Source organism: Pipistrellus kuhlii, unplaced genomic scaffold (genome assembly GCF_014108245.1).
Source record: "Pipistrellus kuhlii isolate mPipKuh1 unplaced genomic scaffold, mPipKuh1.p scaffold_m20_p_1, whole genome shotgun sequence".
Classification (NCBI taxonomy): domain Eukaryota; kingdom Metazoa; phylum Chordata; class Mammalia; order Chiroptera; family Vespertilionidae; genus Pipistrellus; species Pipistrellus kuhlii.
In genome coordinates, this window is record NW_023425404.1 from 158,598,177 (window position 1) to 158,612,994 (window position 14,818).

Genomic DNA, 14,818 nt, shown 5'->3' on the forward strand with positions numbered 1-14,818 from the left:
ACTTACAGTAGGTCAAGCATCGGTGCTCAGGATTACAGCCAGGGGAGGTCATGAAACAGGGATTGGTATCTGCAAGAAGAAAAATAACAATTACTTGGGGAGTCTCAAACAATATAAACATTTTTATCGAGAGTACGATACCTAAATTCATATAAGAATCTCTTCCTTTCTTCTCTTCTTGCCCCCTTTTCAGGATTTATTCTTGGCATACTATTTTTAGATTTCTACACTATTATTCCATTATCTGGCAAAAGAATAAAAGTCAAAGATTTCTCCTCAGAAAATGTGTAGGAAATCTGTCTCAGTAAATCTCTGTAAGAAATCTTACAAGGCTATCTACTCCTAACCTCTAACTGCAATTTGAAGTATATTAATACAAATGTTTATTTTGTCAAAATTAAGACGTCTCTATAAGAAAATGTAGGAAAACAAGATTCCCATTGAAATATAAATTTATTTTAAATCCATCAGCCATAACTATCTGAATTGTCTAAGAAAAACTCATACTCAGAATTGGTCTCAGTGTAGAAATCATGGCCGTGTTGTACTTATTTACGCACTGCCAGTTCCCATTTACATTATCTTGTATCCCTTAATGAAGATCATCTGTATATTTCCTTACGGAGTGGTTTTACATGTAGCCCACAAGTAGTCCTTGAGGATTTGATAGCTTTTGAACAAATGCACGTATCTTAGTTGTTATTATAGACATTATTATATGGGGCCAAGTCTTTGTGTAAAGCAGTTTGGGGAAAAGGGTACAAAACTAGTATTAGCAGTCTCATCCTAACAGAGATATTAAGTATTTCCCAAAGCTAATTACCTCTTCATTTCCTATCCCTGTGAAAGAAATGAAAATTTCAGAATGCCCAGAGAAAAAAGAGAATGAGAACTCAGACAGACCCACTGCTGGCTACTTGAGAGTTTAGGGCTTCACCAACACACACCCTCCGTTCATCCTCAGGATTAGTGCATTGCTGTTCAAAATATTTCCACAATGAACAGCCATCTGTGTGAGTTTGCCTTGTGTTCAACACCCCAGTTTGGCACTACTTCCTCTGTCTCTCTGGCTATAAGCATCACAGCCACTGTTTTCGTCTTGCTAGAGTCATTTGAAATAACCAATCTCTGAGTAAGACCTACGCATTATTTGAGAATTAGAAAGACAAAGCCACTCTGAAGAGGTCCCCATTCTACTTGTAGCCTGAGCATTGATCGAAGTGAAGGACAAACCTTGTCTCTTGTGTGTGTATTTGGCTGAATAATGCCTTCAAGGAGCAGTTGTACAAGACGGGTTTTATGAGGATGAAAATGGAGTCACTGAAATCCCTCAAGTCATAAAGTTTCCCCTGAACCTGATAGTCTATACCTACCTTTATCTGTATATATACATGTTTTTAATTTTAATTTAATAATAAAGATTTTCATTCAGAGATGGGTTTAAACAAATAGTTGAATAGGTTCATGCATGCCTTGGATAGTTAAAACATACATCTGAAAATACCATCTTAAATGATAGTTAATGTAGTAGAATCATTGAAGTTGCTTTTATAGAATATATTTCAACATAATCTTTATATCCTAATATTGATAACGTCCTTAGAAGATGTTAGGTTGTTGAATAATTCCCTTGAATTAATCCAGTATTCTCAAAACATCAAAAAAAAATCCATCTTGCCTTTGAAACAGAAGTGGGGAGCAGATCTTCTATATAAACTTGAGTTTATAAGAGCTTACAATAATTCCCTCTCTATCCCTCCTTAAACCACATAATAAAGAAAGAGAGGGAGCAGCCCAGCTAAAAAGCAGAGGTAGATCCTCATTTGAATCCCACTACCAAAATAGAGATATCTGATTTCAAGTAAGTAATAACTATTACTCATAACCAATATCAGCAGCAAACTTACCTGTGCCAGGTACTGCACTATAATACAAGCCTTATATAAATTACTTCATTTAATCCTCAAAACAATTCCATAGCCCCAGCTGGTTCAGCTCAATGGATAGAGCTTCGGCCTGCAGACTGAAAAGTCCTGGTTTCATTTTGGTCAAGAGCACATAACCAGGTTTTGGGCTCAATGCCCAGTGTGGGGCATGCAGGAGGTAGCCGCTCAATGATTTCTCTCATCATTTCTATCTCTCCTTCTCTCCCTTCCTCTCTGAAATCAGTAAAAATATATATTTTTAAAACCAATTCTATAAACTCTCCATGATTTGAGACTAAGAAAGTTTTTAGAGGGTTAGAGAGAGAATTGCTAAATCCACGGGCTAGAAAAGACTGGCACTGGAATTCAGCTTGTGCTGTCATACCCCAGAGCTCTGTGCTCTTGCTGAATCAGCCACTGCATCTTTATGTCATCATTTTAGTTACAATTTTCTACCTCTTTCCTATCCTTAATCTGCTTATCTTTTAGTTCATGTATCAATTTGCTTCCTTCAACATTGAAGGAAGCCCAATAAGATAAGAAGACTTCTAGAATTGAACCAATAATCAGAATCAGGAAGTAATAATTGCATTTTTCAGAAGTAATAAGACAAAAGTTGGAAGAGTGGGGAAGAAGGAAGTTTCTTTTTCAAAGTAGCTATTTTCTAAAATACAGATTTTATTGATTTCAGAAAAAGGAGAGTGAGAGAGAGAGAGAGAGAGAGAAACATCAATGATGAGAAGAAAGCATTGATCAGTTGCCTCCTGCATATCCCACACTGGGGCTTGAACCCACATCCCAGGCATATACCCTGACCAGGAATTGAACTGTGACTTCCTGGTTCAAAGGTCAACACTCAACCACTGAGCTATGCCAGCTGGGATCAAAGTAGCTATTTGACGTGTCAACTGAAAATGGATATATCAATTGTGGTATAGTCTCAAATGTGATCTCTATAGCAGCAGCTAAAATAAATTATATCTAATAGATCAACATGAAAAATAAGTTTGAATGAAGAAATCAAGTTGGAATATGCTGTGTACTTAATATCACTCATTTTCTTTTTAAATCCATAAAATAATATTATGTATAGACATGGATACACACATGTAAACAAATGCATAAAGCATTGATGGGAAGGAACGAAATAGTTACTTCAGGAATAGTTACTTCTGGGGGACTTTAGGAGTAATGAGCTGGGGAGAAGTAGAGGACTTCGACTACACCATGTAATGTTGGGTTTATTTTAAAATATCTGAAGTAATGCCGGGACCGGTTTGGCTCAATGGATAGAGCGTCGGATTGGGGACTGAAGGGTCCCAGGTTCGATTCCGGTCAAGGGCATGTACCTTGGTTGCAGGCAGATCCCCAGTAGGGGGTGTGCAAGAGGCAGCTAATCGACGACTCTCTCTCATCGATGTTTCTAACTCTCTATCTCTCTCCTTTCCTCTCTGTACAAAATCAATAAAATATATTTTTAAAAAATAAAAATAAAAATAAAAAATAAAATAAAATATCTGAGGTAAAGTTGGCCAAATGTTTACACATTTGTCCATTGGAGGCACCGGTTATATTAGTTTCTATAGATTCCTCAGTGCTTGAAATAGATGAGCATTTCAGCTGCACAACTGAGGTGGGAAAAGTTGAGAGAATTAGGTAATATATATTGTGAAGTGTGAAATGTATTTATACATAATTTATACTCTCTTTCTGAGGAAAATGAAAGAAGGCCATGGGAAAGAGATGGACCAATGACTGAGAAACCCAACGAACGTGGAGCAGTCTGGTGGCTGTTCTGAGCAGGCCTGTTGAGGAGGAGGAGCTGTCAGAGTGATGGTGAGATAGGCCTGGGAGGAGCATGGGAGAGGAGAAGATCTTGTACTGAAGGTGGGGGAGCTACAAATAAAAGGACTTGAGCTATCACTGGGTGAAATGCAACGCCTTATCTGGGCTGGAACTGAGCCCCAGAGACATCCACGTTAGGGACAATGAGGAGCCCCGCCAGCCTTCATCCCTCCCACAGACACAGAATCTCTTTGCATAAACTGCATTCCTTGAGACTGCAGGTCCTCCTGGGAAAATAACTGAATCCTGACCCCCAACTAGGTTTCCTACATATACAACTCTGTCTGATTAATTGGGGGAATCTCAAATGAAATGAGCTATAGGAGAGACAACAGTACATTTACCAAAGGGAGCAAGATACCTGGTGCAGTAATTCATACAGAGGGCCTGAGGGTTGCAGGACAGTGAATGTTAGCAGCTGAGAGCAGAACCCAAGGGCACCTACGCATCCCAACAGCGTGGCTGAGCCCTGTGCCTAGGCATTAACAGCTATCACACAACTTGGAAATTCTGGGGAGCAAACCTTCCCACCATTTCCAAAACTAAAGAAAGAAACATCCTGGGGATTTTTTATCCTCAAAAACACTGGCCAAATTATTAGCAGGGATCTCAAATGACAAGACATTGGTGGCAGCAAAGTCCCGGCTTACCAGGCTCAAGGCAGCTGCAAGATCAGAGCTCCAACTAAAGTTCCAGGTGGAAGTCCTGGCTGCGGCAGAAGCAATGCGGCTCGACTCGGAAGAAAGCACGGTATGTCTAACTTACTGTGCTTGCAGGCTAACCAAGCCTGTTCTTAGAACCCTACTTGCAGAAAAGTACTCTTTTCCTCATTTTGCAAAAGTGCCAGCGGCTGAGGTGCCTGAGAACCGCACCACAGCGGCCGGGGCAGCGCTGTGGCATGCTGGCACGGATGCTGCAGCAGCTCCAGGCCCATGGCTTGGATCTGCAGCCAGACTGCGGTAGCAACAGCACAGCTCTAGCCCTGGCAGCCTAGGCAGCCAGTCTTGGAAGCCCCCATGGTGAACTCTAGCCCTGGCTCTGCGTGGGTAAATTAAAAGCACCTTGTGGGGGAATTTCCACAACTGCATGGAGAAAGGGAACTCTACAAGAACCGACCTGGGTATAGGTGGGGTGCAGAGCAACTGAGATGTTTTGGGGCTCCCGTGAGGGGAGGGAGAAGGCTATGTCCAAGGCACCATCACTTGCTGCTGTGAAAGACAGCATGATTATGAAAGAGTTGTGCTTCTGAGGAAACATAATGCAATAAAACACAGTTGAATTAGAGGGTTCTTCCCAGGGTTTTTGCATCCCTCTGAGATATGGATTTTTTATTAAGAAATGAAAGAACGGGGAAGAAGGACTAGATGGAGGAAGAATCTGCAAAGGATCAAATATATCCACTTATGAATATGTCATAATGACAATCTCTTCAATTATAAAAAAGAGGAACTAATCCTGGAGCCTGTTTTCAACGAGACTTTGTGTAATAAGTAAAATTTTAGTCTGAAGCCTGATGGTGTATGAGGTGACAGAGCGCCTCCCGCAGGACCGCCAAGTGTATAAATCCAGATGAAAAGAGGAGTTGAGCAACCGGACCACAGGGTCAGCCTCAAATCTAAGAATGGCCCCCATTCATTCCTGAACATTTAGAAGTCTGTCACATGAGCAATCCTCATCTTACTAAGCATTTGATTATATAAAGAAAGAGCAATTAATGTGAATGAGAAAAGCAGGAGGAATAGAAACATCTGAGATCATTCAAATGAGATGTTGAGATTTGTCAGCAACATATATGGCCACTTGGAAAGGGAAGACAATCGTCCTTGTTCACGTGCCCAATGTTGAGAAGCATTTTAGACGACTGGTTTGTTGAAAGTGCAGGTACCGCCCTAACTGGTTTGGCTCAATGGATAGAGCGTCAGCCTGGGGACTGAGGAGTCCCTGGTTTGATTCTGGTCAAGGGCATGTACCTTGGTTGTGGGCACATCCCCAGTGGGGGGGCAGGGAGGTGCAGGAGGCAGCTGATCGATGTTTCTCTCTCATCGATGTTTCTAACTCTCTATCTCTCTCCCTTCCTCTCTGTAAAAAATCAATAAAAAATATTTAAAAAGAAAAAGAAAAAGAAATAAAGAAAGAAAGAAAGAAAGAAAGAAAGAAAGAAAGAAAGAAAGAAAGAAAGAAAGAAAGAAAGAAGGTGCAGGTGCCCTTACTTACCCAGCACTTTGCCCATCTCAGGAATCATGCTGTCTTCCCTGAGTTCCCCTTTGGCTAAAGAGGTCCCATCAGTTGACTTCTGAGAGTGCAGCAAAGGGAAGGAGCTTACTGACCCCAGAGGACCCAGCTCAGACTCCTGAGGAGGGCACATGGGACACACCTGGGCTGTTTCTCCCTTCCTGAGAACACAGGTTTAAACACACAAGCGTCACAGCAAAGGATCACATGGGGACTGGGCGAGACACACGCATGCTGCACTCCGCTGTCACGGCAACAACTACCTTCGATTCCTGGCAACAGGCTCCTTCTGGACCTGCTGTCAGAGAAACTAAGGCATTAGCCAGTCTTCTCCCCCTGGAGAGGACACTACCCTTCCAGCAGGCTGATCAATATATTAATCCCCCAGAGAGGGCTGTGGATGGCAGCATATAATTAATATAGGCAAAAGAACTGCTCATCAGCATTTCTAGGTTGTGGGGAACAGAGCCCCATAGTCCTCACACTTCATACCTCCTTACTGATTAAAATGAAGGCTTTTCCCACGGGGAAGTCTGTCTCCAGATAGTAACATAAGATGGCTTGTTGGCAGCCTTACTCTGTGGAAAATGATCCATAAACAAATCATTGTATTTCCTGTTGGTGAAATTCAAATCTCATCATCAAAGGACCTGAGGGTGGGATGATGCTTGGAGATAGTTCTGACTACAGAATTTTTAATGAGATAACATACCTGAAGTTCAAAGCACAAAAGGACATGCCCCTTCTGTAGCCATAGGTGCCCTTACCCATTGCAAATGCGCTCCATGTTTCCCCTGCCTCAACCAAATAAGAGCCTTGCAATAGGAATGCCTCGCAATTAGAAGACCCCAAACATCTCCTCCTCTCCTTAGGAGGTATCTCACAAGCAATGATTACATTTCTCCCAGCTACCGAATAATAAACACCATTTTCCTGCTTTCCTGGCTCCCTCAGGTGACTGCCAAGTCCTCTGAGACTCTCTCCTTGGCTATAGAAGCATCTTGAAGCTGTCAAAGAATAAACAGTATGGCACCATTCCACCAAAGTAGGAAATAACTTTTAATGCCTTCAGACTTAGTAATCCTTAAGAGCTGAATGAAGAATGCCTCGACCCAACCCCAGACTGCCTCTATTCCTTTAGAATGAGTTATTGCTCAGCGGGTTTCTCAGGCTGCTATGTGGATAGACTCCTGGTGACCTTGCAAATTTAGGGAAGCCTGAGACCCGAATCTCCCAGAATGGCTACATGTGGGATAAACACAGGTAAGATGTAAGTTGAGATCCTCCTACTTCGTGTACAACCATGGACATCATTCTCTCAGAGAAAATGACTTTTTCCCACAATGGAAGACAAAACTATCATTAAATGAGGGAGAAGACCTTCAAGTGGAGAAGAGCAAAGAGTCTGCCCATGTCCATATTTATATACCCTAGAGTGTGCTGAGGACAGCCAGAGTCAGAAAACTCTTCGCTTAGAAAATTCTGCCCTTAGATGATCTCTATACTAAGAACCAAGGCTTTTGTATTGTCAGGCACATAAAATCAAGGAGATGTCTGACCTTGTCTCTATTAATCACAATGTCCTCAATTGTGAATATCAAGGGATTGCTAACCTTTGAGAATCTGATAAACTATAGACGTTCTTCCCAGGAAAATAGACAGAAGACTGCCATACCAATTTTTGAGTATAATTTGGGGAGAAGAAGGTTCTAAACCTTCTAAAATCCAGGCTAAGGACCCCTGAACTGGATGATTTCTTCCAACTCTAAACTGAGTTTATGGAAGCTCTGGTTAAATTTAATAGATTTTTCTTTGCTTCCTCCTAAAAACTCATAAGAAAAAAGACAAAAATAATAGGAGCATATAACTTGAGTCATGGACCTGGCACTCATTACTGCTCAAACCTGAGTCCTAGCCTCTCACCTTCCTCCCTGCTTCAGCACCTGCTCCAGCTTCTCCACAAACTACCAGAACCTGGGCTCCATGCCTGGTGACCAGGCCCAGCCAGCCAGCAGCACAGCCAGTGTCTATGCAGGGGATTGGGTGTTCAGATTTCCACATCTGTCCACCAGAGTACAGGGCAGCTGGGGGTTCTGGGCCTGGCTGTGAGAATGGCAGGGAGGAGACTGGGGGGCATAGGGAGCATCCTGAGTGAGAAGGAGATTATGCAATGCCTGGATGACGGCCTGGCCTCCTCCAGGAGAGGGTGAGAAGCCTGGAGGCTGATAATCAGAGACTGGAGAGCAAAATCCTAGAACACCTGGAAAAGAAGGGACTCTGGTTGGAGACTGGGGCATTATTTCAAGACCATCAAGGTGAGGAACTAAGGGCTAAGGTCTTTGCAAGTTCTGTGCACAGTGCTTGCATTATTCTGCAGTTTGACAATGTCCAAATTGCTGCAGATGACTTCAGAGTCAAGTATAAGATGTAGCTGGCCAAGTGCCAGTCTGTGGAGAGTGACATCAATGGGCTCTGAAAGGTCACTGATGACACCAATGCAGTTGGAGACAGAGATTGAAGCAATCGTGGGGGAGCTACTCTTCATGAAGAAGAACCATGAGGAGGAAGTAAATGGTCTACAAAACCAGACTACCAACTCTGGGTGACCATGGAGTTGAATTCCCCAAATCTCAGAACCTCAGCAAGATCATGTTGCACAGCCAGTCTAGTATGACCAGCTGGCTTGGAAGAACCGAGAAAAGCTAGTCAAATATTGGTCCCAACAGACCACGGAGAGCACCACAGTGGTCACCTCACAGACCGCTACCATGATAGAGTTGAGACCTATGATCCAGTCCTTGGAGACTGACCTAGACTCTGAAAAATCTGAAGGCAAGTTTTGAGAACAGCTGAGGGAAGTGGAGACATGCTATGCTATGCAGGTGGAACAATTCAATGGGACCCTGCTGCACCTGGAGTTTGCTGGTCCAGACCCAGTCAGAGGGTCTGCTGAACATCAAGGTCCAGCTGGAGGCAGTTTTCCTCTGCCTGCTGGAAAAAGGGAGGACTTTTCTCTTGATGATGCCCTGGACAACAGCAGCTCCACTCAATCTCTGCAAAAGACCACCCTCGCAGGATTGTGGGTGGCAAAGTGGTAACTGAGGTCAACAACACCAAAGTTCTGAGACATTAAGGCAGCAGAAGTGGAGCACCCCTTGAGAGGCAAGAGGCCAATAAAAATTTCAGAGATCACTAAAAAGAATAATAATAGGAGATAAAGAAATGTTAACAAAATAAAGGTAGAAAGTGGATGGACAAGTGCAACTGGTTTAGCTGAACAGACATTAAAGCAGCTGCACAGAAAGCATTCCATTGTCTACCCAGAGCACTGCAAAATTGAAGGCACTAATACATAGGAAAGTAAAATGAAGAAGTTACAGCAATCAAATTTAATCCCTTACACAGGCTCTGCCAAAGTCCAGTAATTACTTTTGTATTATTTTTCTTTTAGAGGAAGACCAAAATATTAAGCTTTATGCCCCACTAATCTTATATTTGTCGCTCAGTGTAGCTGAAGAAGAAACATTAGTTGAAAGTCTTCATGAGAAAGTTAAATCTCAAAATACCCTTCCTCGGCCTATATAACCAGGAACTCCTTAGCTGAAGAAAGCTTTACTCACCTAAGACATTAAAATAGCTGTACCTCAGCTATAGGCAGTGATGAGGGTCCATACTGAAAGCAAGAGGATTAAATAAAAATATGTACATTGAATTATGAAACTCAGAACCCCACTCTCCATTCAGCTGCCAGAATACTGACAGTTAGTTGTCCCTGCAAGAGGTTGGAGAATTCTTTTCTGGACAAACTATTAGAGGTAATCATCTCAGTCCCTGTCCAATCACTGCACAGTAAAACAACCAAAATACAAACCTGCAGAGCTTCCAATCTTCTCTGTAACTCACTTTTAATTATGAGTAGACAGTCAAGAATTATCACATTTAAGGACCAGCTCCAAAATGATAGTCAGAGGCTAAAACATAAACAGGAGGAAAAAAACAAAACAAAACAAATTCCAGAAAATAGTCAATGCAGGGTACAGAATAAAAAAAAAAAAAATGTAACAACCAGTTAAACTCAGAGAGATGAGAGGTTATTGCATACAAGCTGTCTTAGATAATAAAAGTGTTTAAACATTCATAAAACATGAAAGTACTCATGGAAGTTAAATTTGATTGCCAAAATTTTTAAAACACTTAACCCATGATTTGGGATGTAAAGTTGATGAAACCACCCAGGAAGTAGAACAAATAGATAAAAAGAAAATTGAGCAGAGTAAAACTGTGTGGTTCTCAAAATTCCCACCCCAGTGTACAGGCCCTGTACTGCGGGTCCAGAAAGCATCATTTTGTTACAATGTTAGAAAGATGCTGCAGAAACATAGTGTGAATAGAACTTGTGGATATAATGCCAATTTTTCTGCTTTAGTTTGAGTAGAACTTGTGACTATGATGCCAATTTCTCCACTCCTTGCCAATACTTGTTATTCTCTGTCTTTCTGATTGTAGGCATTTTAGTAGGTATAAAGTATTAACTCAATGTAGTTTTGGTTTTTATTTTCCTCATTTTTAGCTTATAAGCCATTTATTTATTTCCTTTGAAGAAATGTCTATTCAGATGTTTTACCCATTTCCTAAGTTGGGTTATTTTTATTATTATTATTATTATTATTGAATTGTAGGATTTTTTTAAATAAATTTTTATTGTTCATATTATTACAAAAGTTCCTCAATTTTTCCCCCTCCACCAGGTTCCCACCCCACCCTCTGCCCTTTCCTCGCCCTCCATTGTCCTCATCCATAGGTGCACAGTTTACGTTCATTCTCTTCCCTCCCCCCCCCCCCCCGCTCCTCTTTTCCCCGAGAATCGTCAGTTCACTCCCCTTCCATACCTCTGATTCTATTATAATCACCAGTTAATATTGTTCATCAGGTTTTTTGATTCCTTGGTTTTTAGATTCACTTGATGGTAGTTACATATTTGTTGTTCATAATTTTTATCTTTATTTTCTTCCTCTTCCTAAAGAACCCCCTTCAGCAATTCATATAATTCTGGTTTGGCAGTGATGAACTCCTTTAGCTTTTTTTTATTTGTGAAGCTCTTTATCTGGCCTTCAATTCTGAGTGATAGCTTTGCTGGGTAGAGTATTTTTGGCTGTAGGTTCTTGCTATTCATCACCTTGAATATTTCTTGCCATTCCTGTCTGGCCTACATGGTTTCTGTTGAGAAATCAGTTGACAATCGTATGGGTGCTCCTTTATAGGTAACTACCTGCTTTGCTCTTGCTGCTTTTAATATTCTCTCTTTGTCTTTTGCTTTTGGAATTTTAATTATGATGTGTCTTGGTGTGGTCCTCTTTGGATTCTTTTTGTTTGGGGTTCTGTGCGCTTCCTGGACTTGTAAGTCTATTTCTTTCACCAGGTGGGGGAAGTTTTCTGTCACTCTTTCTTTCAATATGTTTTCGGTATCTTGCTCTCTCTCATCTTCTGGGACGCTCATAATTCTGATGTTGGTTCACTTGAAGTTGTCCCATAGGTTTCTTACACTATCTTCAACTTTCTGGATTCTCTTGTCTTCTTGCTTCTGCAGAAGAGTGTCCTCTGGCTCTTTGTGTTCCAAATCTTTGACTTGATTCTTGCAATCTTCCATTCTGTTTTTAGGACTCTGTATAATATTTTTTATTTCAGAGAATGTATTGTAGGATTTTTTTATGTATTCTAGATATAGGTCCCTTATTATATATATGATTTGCCAAAAATTTTCTCCCATTCTGTGGCTTGTCTTTTTACTTTCTTGACGGAGTTCTTGGAAGCACACGTTTTTAATTTTGATGATGTCCAATATAGCTAACTTTATTTTGTTGCACCAATTAACATTTTAAGCATCACTCCAACTCTTACTTGACATGCAAAATATATTCTTCAGTCTTCCCTAGATTCCACTACTCCATTCTCCCATCACACAAACTCTGCCCAACTTGAATTGATAATTTTCTCCTGGGGCCAACTCTACCACTTCCTCCATATCTTGTATAGATTTCTAAGCAACCAATTACACTTGCTAAGTGGGTGGTGAGCAACATGATGGTAGAGTCCTTTTATTTACTCACCTTTGTATTTTAAAATGCAAAACAAACAAAAATTCCTGGCCCCTCGTGGGGATTCAGGTAATATCTGGTAATTAAATAAACAATAAGTGAATAAGTGTATACTAATTGTACATACATAGACGGTTTGATATGCTTTGTGGGCCTACAATGTGTTGAATAACTTCCAGAACCCTTTCATGGGACCATAGCACTCCTGTATCCAAATCTTTTCTCATGTCATCTTTTCTACATAAAATACATCTTTTTCCTTATACATTCTAGAATCTTATTTTTTATCAAGATTTTCTAGAAAATGAGATAAAAATAAGACATTTTATCTGAACATGCATTGTCCTGAGACTCACACATGATTAACATAAATACATTTGTGATGACTTTTTGAAATAATATATGTTTAGTCATTATGTATATTTGCAGGAAAGTAATTCTTTTGTCTGTTAATGTACATAAAAATCCTAATTGTCTATTTTTGTTGAAAGCAACTAAGGAAGTGCAGTAGGGGGAAATAAGAGGAGCATCATCCATGGCACATTTTGCTCTCAAATTCTTAGGCATCATTAAGTAGAATAGATAATAAAACCATCTGCTACAATGCTCACTTTTTTCTTGTTTACTTTTTTCTCCTACATATCCTATAACCAAACTCTCAACCAAAACATTGATCTTCTTTAACTTAGGAAAAGTATAATAACAAACACAGCAAAATAATTACAGCAAGTAGCCTGTTCATTAGCACAGATAATAAAAAGTTGGGTACATATATCTTTTATTGGTCTTTATCTTTGTCTACCTAACATAGAGTGTAGTTAGGTAGAAAAAGATAGAAATTGAAATTAAAAGTCTGAGAAATCCTGGACCATTTTTCATTAACCAACTTTATATGCAGCCTTCACACATATCTTATTATATTTATCTTTTTAAAAAAATATTTACAAGAGTTATTTGAGCAAAACTGATGACATATGCTGGAGAGCAAGATCTCAGATATTCCAGAGAATAACAGTTTTTCAGCTTATTTATTTTTAGTTTTATTTTTTTTAATTTCTTTATTGATTAAGGTATCACATATTTGTCCTCAACCCCCCCATTCCAATCTCCCACCCCTCCCCACTCATGCCCCCACCTCCCTATTGTCCTTGACCACTGGTTAGGCTCATATGTATGCACATAAGTCCTTTGTTTGATATTTATCTTTTTTAAAAGTTTGTATCTACAAAATATTTTGCAAAAATAAATGACTACTAATGCTAAATGACAAATAAATCTCCATGTGCCACAGAAGAATTAAGTATATTACAGAAAATAAAAACAAACAAACCTGTATATTACGGTGCAAAAATTAAAGCAGTTTCATTCATTTATTCAACCAATATCCATCAAGCATATGCTTCATTTTCCAGATACCATTCTAGGCACTGAGAGCATAGCAGCAATTTTTTTTTTAAAAAAGGCACTGCTGCCAAGGCCTGTTTGGCTCAGTGGTAGAGCGTCGGTCTGTGGACTGAAGGGTCCCAGGTTCGATTCTGGTCAAGGGCATGTACATTGTTTGCCGGCACATCCCAGGTAGGGGGTGTGCAGGAGGCAGCTGGTCGATGTTTCTCTCTCATCGACGTTTCTAGCTCTCTATCTCTCTCCCTTCCTCTCTGTAAAAAATCAATTTTATATATATAGAATGTGCACATATATATAATAGAATATATATATGCACTGCCCTGGTGGAAATTACATTCTATTGAAGGAACACAGACTATAAACAAATGTATAATTTGTCAGGCAGTGATAAAAACAACAATAAACAAACATAAAGCAAAATAAGGGGAATAGTGAGAAACAGAAGTAGGAGGAAAGGGATGCTACTTAGACAGGGTAGTCAGATGAAAACTGCTTAATAAGATGGCATTTGAGCAGAGACCTGAAAGATGCTGGTGTGAGCCAAGAGATCTGAGGGAAAAGCCTCGTTGGTGGACTGACTAGTAAGAGCAAAGTCCCTGGGACAAGCTTCCACACCTGCATTAGGTCACTGGTTCGGTTCCATCAGGGCATATGCCAGGGTTGCGGGCTCAATCTCCGGCAGGGGGTGTGCAGGAAGCAGCCAATAGATGTTGAAGTTTGTCTCTCATCAGTGTTTCTATCTCTCCCTCTCCCTTTCTCTCTCTCTCAAATAAATAAAAACATTTAAAAAAAAAAAAAAGAGAGAAAGAGTGTGCCTGGCCTAGTCAATGAACGGCAGAGGAGAGTCTATGAAGCAAATAAAGAGCAAAGTAGTAAGACGTGAGGTTGGAAATCATGAAATATCTTAAGGCACATGGTAAGGTCATCTTGTCTCTGATTGAAATGAGAGACACAAGATGGATTATAGTTCCTTTACTGTAAAGGAAGAGGTCCATCTTATTTCTATCTGGGATCTAATGAAAGGAAAGAAATGCATTAGCAGGAATCACTATACCAAGAAGGGAACAGGCTACCTTGAAATTCACTTCAAGATGATAACATGTGACTCTTGCCATTTTTATCTGAAAGCATTGTAAATAGCAGGCTGACATTCGTGATTTCCTTCTATCTAAATGCAGTAACCTCCTATTTCCTCGTCAGGTGAAATAGGAATGCTAGTCTAAATTCAGCCTAATCAGGGAGCTAATAATAGCACAATTGTGATGAGAGCTTCTGAGCTAGAGATGCCCAATTTTCACTTCTGAATTAAGCCTTATT

General features: G+C 40.3%; 1 pseudogene; it reads left to right on the forward strand.

The window, feature by feature from the left end:
- The first annotated feature begins 4,493 nt into the window (after positions 1–4,493).
- Positions 4,494–9,195, forward strand: LOC118723487 (annotated as a pseudogene).
- The last annotated feature ends 5,623 nt before the right edge of the window (positions 9,196–14,818 follow it).